The 7384-nt window shown below is 41.0% G+C and overlaps 1 non-coding gene across 1 annotated transcript; it reads left to right on the plus strand.

Moving 5' to 3' along the window:
• The first annotated feature begins 7052 nt into the window (after window positions 1-7052).
• LOC112714191 (small nucleolar RNA R71) lies at window positions 7053-7156 on the plus strand. Its single transcript, XR_003159146.1, has one exon. It is a non-coding gene; the product is annotated as a small nucleolar RNA R71 (small nucleolar RNA).
• Window positions 7157-7384: the final 228 nt, after the last annotated feature.

Raw genomic sequence — 7384 nt, forward strand, 5'->3', positions numbered from 1 at the left:
GTAAAAGTGGACTGGTTCAGTTCGTGCATGAGTATGACAATGTGCTTGGGAACAAAAAGTAAAAAGAACTGGAGGATGATGCTGCAGACTCTAAAGGAGTTGTCCCATGTTATCGAGCTCTACAATTGAAAGACAATTTCAGCGTGAGTACACAATCTCTAAGTTTAGAGAAGTCCAACAGCAATTCAGTAAAAGAGGGGATTGTTTAGTCTGTGGGGTCACTCAAGAGGATGATTTGTTTCGGGTGACTGGTGGACGAAATTGTAATTCATATGTTATTGCATTTTGTAAAATTCATTACTTTTTCTTTCCCCGGCAACGGCGCCAAAAACTTGGTGGATGAAATTGTGATTCATATGTTATTGCATTTTGTAAAATTCATTGCTTTTTCTTTCCCTGGAAATAGCGCCAAAAACATGATGCCAATACCATGGTTTACAACTATGTGTGGTCACAACTCCGTTCAACTTAACCAGCAAGTGTACTGGGTCATCCAAGTAATACCTTACGTGAGTAAGGGTCGATCCCACAGAGATTGTTGGTATGAAGCAAGCTATGGTCACCTTGTGAATCTCAGTCAGGCGGATAATAATTGATTATGGATAAGTTCAAAAATTAATAATAAACAGAAAATAAAATAGGATAGAAATACTTATGTAGATCAATAGTGGGAATTTCAGATAGGCGTATGGAAATGCTGTGCTCCTCTTGAATCTCTACTTTCATATTACATTCATCCAATTCTTCTTACTCCTTTCCATGGCAAGCTATATGTAGGGCATCACCGTTGTCAATGGCTACATCCCATCCTCTCAGTGAAAATGGTATTATGCTCTGTCACAGCACGGCTAATCATCTGTCGGTTCTCAATCAGGTTGGAATAGAATCCATTGATTCTTTTGCGTCTGTCACTAACGCCCAGCCTTCAGGAGTTTGAAGCTCGTCACAGTCATTCAATACCGGAATCCTACTCGAAATACCACAGACAAGGTTAGACTTTCCAGATTCCCAGAATCCTACTCGGAATACCACAGACAAGGTTAGACTTTCCGGATTCCCATGAATTCCGCCATCTATCTAGCTTATACCACGAAGATTCTGTTGGGGAATCTAAGAGATATGCGCGCGGCCTAAGTTGTTGTCAGTCACGCGCGTTCATAGGTGAGAATGATGATGAGTGTCATGGATCATCACATTCATCAAGTTGAAGTGCAACGTATATCTTGGAATAAGAATAAAAGAGAATTGAATAGAAAATAATAGTAGTTGTATTGAAACTTGAGGTACAGCAGAGCTCCACACCCTTAATCTATAGTGTGTAGAAACTCCACTGTTGAAAATACATAAGTGAGAGGTCCAGGCATGGCCGAATGGCCAGCCCCCATGATCTGAGAACTAATCGTCCCAAGATGATCCTAAGATCTAAAGTGATCAGAAGATGTCCAATACAATAGTAAATTATCCTATTTATACTAGACTAGCTACTAGGGTTTACATGAGTAAGTAATTGATGCATAAATCCACTTCCGGGGCCCACTTGGTGTGTGTTTGGGCTGAGCTTGATCTATCCACAAGCTGAGGCTTCTTTTGGAGTTGAACACCGAGTTATAGCGTGTTTCTGGCGTTCAACTCCGGGTCGTGACGTGTTTCTGGCGTTTGACTCCAGACAGCAGCATGTACTTGGCGTTGAGCACCAGTTTACGTCCTCAATTCCCGAATAAAATATGGACTATTATATATTGATGGAAAGCTCTGGATGTCGACTTTCCAATGCGGTTGAGATCGCGCCATTTGGAGTTCTGTAGCTCGAGAAAATCCATTTTGAGTGCAGGGAGGTCAGATTCCAACAGCATCAGCAGTCCTTTTGCAGCCTTTTTCAGAGTTTTGCTCAAGTCCCTCAATTTCAGCCAGAAATTACCTGAAATTACAGAAAAACATACAAACTCATAGTAAAGTCTAGAAATGTGAATTTAACATAAAAACTAATGAAAACATCCCTAAAAGTAGCTTGAACTTACTAAAAACTACCTAAAAACAATGCCAAAAAGCGTATAAATTATCCGCTCATCACAACACCAAACTTAAATTGTTGCTTGTACCCAAGCAACTGAAAATCAAATAAGTTAAAAAGAAGAGAATATACTATAAATTCCAAAATATCAATGAACATTAATTCTAATTAGATGAGCGGGACTTGTAGCTTTTTGCTTCTGAACAGTTTTGGCATCTCACTTTTTCCTTTGAAGTTTAGAATGATTGGCATCTCTAGGAACTTAGAATTTCAGATAGTGTTATTGATTCTCCTAGTTAAGTATGTTGATTCTTGAACACAGCTACTTTTATGAGTCTTGGCCGTGGCCCTAAGCACTTTGTTTTCCAGTATTACCACCGGATACATAAATGCCACAGACACATAACTGGGTGAACCTTTTTAGATTGTGACTCAGCTTTGCTAGAGTCCCCAGTTAGAGGTGTCCCGACCTCTTAAGCACACTCTTTTGCTTTGGATCACGACTTTAACCACTCAGTCTCAAGCTTTTCACTTGGACATGCATGACACAAGCACATGGTTAGGGACAGCTTGATTTAGCCGCTTAGGCCTGGATTTTATTTCCTTGGGCCCTCCTATCCATTGATGCTCAAAGCCTTGGATCCTTTTTACCCTTTCCTTTTGGTTTTAAGGGCTATTGGCTTTTTCTGCTTGCTTTTTCTTTTTCTTTCTATTTTTTTTCGCCATTTTTTTCGCAAGCTTTTTACTTTTCACTGCTTTTTCTTGCTTCAAGAATCAATTTTCATGATTTTTCAGATTGTCAATAACATTTCTCTTTGTTCATCATTCTTTCAAGAGCCAACAGTTTTAACATTCATAAACAACAAGATCAAAAATATGCACTGTTCAAGCATTCATTCAGAAAACAAAAAGTATTGTCACCACATCAATATAATTGAACTAAATTCAAGGATAAATTTGAAATTCATGTACTTCTTGTTCTTTTGATTAAAAACATTTTTCATTTAAGAGAGGTGAAGGATTAATGGAATTATTCATAACTTTAAGACATAGTTACTAAACACTAATGATCATGAAGTAGAGACACAAAACATAAATGAACACAACATAAAAATCGAAAAGCAGAAATAAATAAGAACAAGGAATGAATCCACCTTAGTGGCATCTTCTTCTTGAAGGACCAACAATGTCCTTAAGCTCTTCTATGTCCCTTCCTTGCCTTTGTTACTCCTCCCTCATTGCTCTTTGATCTTCTCTTATTTCATGGAGAATGATGGAGTGCTCATGGTGTTCCACCCTTAATTGTTCCACATTGTAGCTCAAATCTTCTAAGGAAGTGTTGAGTTGTTCCCAATAGTTGTTGGGAGGAAAGTGCATCCCTTGAGGCATCTCAGGGATTTCTTGATGATGAGCTTCCTCATGCATCTCTTGAGATCCGTGGAGGGTCTTTCTTGCTTGCTCCATCCTCTTCTTGGTAATGGGCTTATCCTCCTCAATGGAGATGTCTCCTTCTATGATAACTCCAGCTGAGTAACATAGATGGCAAATAAGGTGAGGAAAAGCTAACCTTGCCATGGTGGAGGGCTTTTCGGCTATTTTGTAGATTTCATTGGAGATGACTTCATGAACTCCTACTTCCTCTCCAATCATGATTCTATGAATCATGATGGCCCGATCCACAGTAACTTCAGATCGGTTGCTAGTGGGAATGATGGAGCGTTGAATGAACTCCAACCATCCTCTAGCCACAGGCTTGAGGTCCAATCTTCCTAGTTGAACTGGCTTGCCTTTGGAGTCTATTTTCCATTGAGCTCCTTCCACACATATGTCCATTAGGACTTGGTCCAACCTTTGATTAAAGTTGACCCTTCTAGTATAGGGGCGTACATCTCCTTGCATCATGGGCAAGTGGAACGCCAACCTCACATTCTCCAGACTAAAATCTAAGTATTTCCCCCGAACCATTGTGAGATAATTCTTTGGACTTGGGTTCATACTTTGATCATGGTTCCTAGTGATCCATGCATTGGCATAGAACTCTTGAACCATTAAGATTCCGACTTGTTGCATGGGGCTGGTTAGGACTTCCCAACCTCTCCTTCGGATCTCATGTCGGATCTCCGGATACTCATTTTTCTTGAGCTTGAAAGGGACCTCAGGGATCACTTTCTTCTTTGCCACAAGATCATAGAAGTGGTCTTGATGGCTTTTGGAGATGAATCTTTCCATCTCCCATGACTCGGAGGTGGAAGCTTTTGTCTTCCCTTTTCCTTTTCTAGAGGATTCTCCGGCCTTAGGTGCCATTGATGGTAATGGAAAAACAAAAAGCTTATGCTTTTATCACACCAAACTTAAAATATTGCTCGCCCTGGAGCAAGAGAAGAAAGAAGAGAAGAAGAAGAAGAAGAAAATATGGAGGAGAAGGGGGAGTGTAGGTTTCGGCCAAGGTATAGAAGAGGGGGTTGTGTTGTGTGAAAATGAAGTAGAATGGAAGGGTATATATAGGGAGGGGAGAGGGTGTAGTTTTGGTCATTTAGGGTGGGTTTGTGTGGGAAAGTGGTTTTGAATTTTGAAGGTAGGTGGGGTTTATGGGGAAGAGTGGATGGATGTGAGTGGTGAAGGGGGTAATTGGGAAGAGAGATTGAAGTTGTTGGGAAGTGTGATATGGGGAAGAGTGTTATAGGATTAGGAGGTAAGGTGGAAATATGTTAGGTGGGGATCCTGTGGGGTCCACAGATCCTGAGGTGATCCTATGGGGTCCACAGATCCTGAGGTGATCCTGTGGGGTCCACAGATCCTGAGGTGTCAAGGAATTACATCCCTGCACCAAATAGGCATGCAAAATGCCGTTGCATACCATTCTGGTGTTTAAACACCGAGGTGATGCACGTTCTGGGCGCTCAATGCCCATGTGTAGCATGTTTTGGGCGTTCAACGCCCATGTGTAGCATGTTTCTTGCGTTGAACGCCAGTTCCATGCTTGTTACTGGCGTTCAGCGCCAGCTTTTCTCAAGGCACATTCCTGGCGTTCAAACACCAGAATGTTGCTTGTTTCTGGCGTTCAGCACTAGATTCATGCTCTGTTCTGACGTTGAACGCCAGCCAGATGCTCCTTACTGGCATTGAATGCCAGTCTGTCCTTCCTCCAGGGTGTGATTTTTCTTCTGCTGTTTTTGATTCTGTTTTTAATTTTATATTTTTTTCGTGACTCCACATGATCATGTACCTAATAAAACACAAAATAACAATAAAATAAAATAAAATAAAAATTATATAAATAAAATTAGGTTGCCTCCCAACAAGCGCTTCTTTAATGTCAATAGCTTGACATTATGCTCTCATGGAGCCACAAAGGTGATCAGGTCAATGTTGTATAGTCCCAACACCAAACTTAGAGTTTGGATATGGGGTCTTAACACCAAACTTAGTGTTTGGTTGTGGCCTCCCAACACCAAACTTAGAGTTTGACTGTGGGGCCTCTTCTTGACTCTGAACTGAGAGAAGCTCTTCATGCTTACTCTCCTTTATCACAGAGGGATGGCCATGTGCCTTAAACACAAGGTAGTCCCCATTCAATTGAAGGACTAATTCACCTCTGTTGACATCTATCACAGCTCCTGCTGTGGCTAGGAAAGGTCTTCCAAGGATGATGCACTCATCCTCTTCCTTCCTAGTGTCTAAGATTATGAAATCAGCAGGGATGTAAAGGCCTTCAACCTTTACTAACACGTCCTCTACTACTCCATAAGCTTGTCTCAATGACTTGTTTGCCAATTGGAATGAGAACAAGGCAGGTTGTACCTCAATGATCCCCAACTTCTCCATTACAGAGAGTGGCATAAGATTTATCCTTGACCCCAGATCACATAGAGCTTTTTCGAAGGTCATGGTGCCTATGGTACAAGGTATTAAGAACTTGCCAGGATCTTGTCTCTTTTGGGGTAAAATTTGCTCTATCCAGGTATCTAGTTCATTAATGAGCAACGGAGGTTCACTTTCCTAAGTCTCATTACCAAACAACTTGGCATTCAGCTTCATGATAGCTCCTAAATATTGAGCAACTTGCTCTCCAGTCACATCTTCATCCTCTTCAGAGGAAGAATAGTCTTCAGAGCTCATGAATGGCAGAAGGAGATTTAATGAAATCTCTATGGTCTTTATACGAGCCTCAGATTCCTTTGGATCCTTAATAGGAAACTCCCTCTTGCTTGAGAGACGTCCCAGGAGGTCTTCCTCACTGGGATTTTCGTCCTCCTCCTCCCTTGTGCATTCGGCCATATTGATTACATCAATGGCCTTGAACTCTCCTTTTGGATTCTCTTCTGTATTGCTTGGGAGAATACTGGGAGGAGTTTCAATGACTTTCTTACTCAGCTGGCCCACTTGTGCCTCCAGATTTTTGATGGAGGATCTTGTTTCACTCATGAAACTGAAAGTGGCTTTTGACAGATCAGAGACTAAGTTTGCTAAATTAGAGGGGCTCTGTTCAAAATTCTCTGTCTGTTGCTGAGAAGATGATCGAAAAGGCTTGTTATTACTGAGCCTATTTCTTCCACCATTATTAAAGCCTTGTTGAGGCTTTTGTTGATCCTTCCATGAGAAATTTGGGTGATTTCTCCATGATGAGTTATAGGTGTTTCCATAAGGTTCACCCATGTAATTAACCTCTGTCATTGCAGGGTTCTCAGGATCATAAGCTTCTTCTGAAGCTTCCTCTTTAGTACTGTTGGATGCATTTTGCCATCCATTCAGACTTTGAGAAATCATGTTAACTTGCTGAGTCAACACTTTGTTCTGAGCCAATATGGCATTCAGAGCATCAATTTCAAGAACTCCCTTCCTCTGAGGTGTCCCATTATTCACGGAATTCCTCTCAGAAGTGTACATGAATTGGTTATTTGCAACCATGTCAATGAGTTCTTGAGCCTCTTCAGGCGTTTTCTTTAGGTGAATAGATCCACCTGCAGAATGGTCCAATGACATTTTTGAAAATTCAGATAGACCATAATAGAATATATCTAATATGGTCCATTCTGAAAACATGTCAGATGGACACCTTTTGGTCAACTGCTTGTATCTTTCCCAAGCTTCATAGAGGGATTCACCATCTTTTTGTTTGAAGGTCTGAACATCCACTCTAAGCTTGCTCAGCTTTTGAGGAGGAAAGAATTTATCCAAGAAGGCCGTGACCAGCTTCTCCCAAGAGTCCAGGCTATCTTTAGGTTGTGAGTCCAACCAGATTCTAACTTTGTCTCTTACAGCAAAAGGGAAAAGCATGAGCATGTAGACTTCAGGATCTACTCCATTTTTCTTAACAGTCTCACAGATTTGCAAGAACTCAGTTAAAAACTGATAAGGATCTTTAGATGGAAG

The sequence above is a fragment of the Arachis hypogaea genome, chromosome 9, assembly GCF_003086295.3.
Source record: "Arachis hypogaea cultivar Tifrunner chromosome 9, arahy.Tifrunner.gnm2.J5K5, whole genome shotgun sequence".
In the NCBI taxonomy this organism is placed as follows: Eukaryota; Viridiplantae; Streptophyta; class Magnoliopsida; order Fabales; family Fabaceae; genus Arachis; species Arachis hypogaea.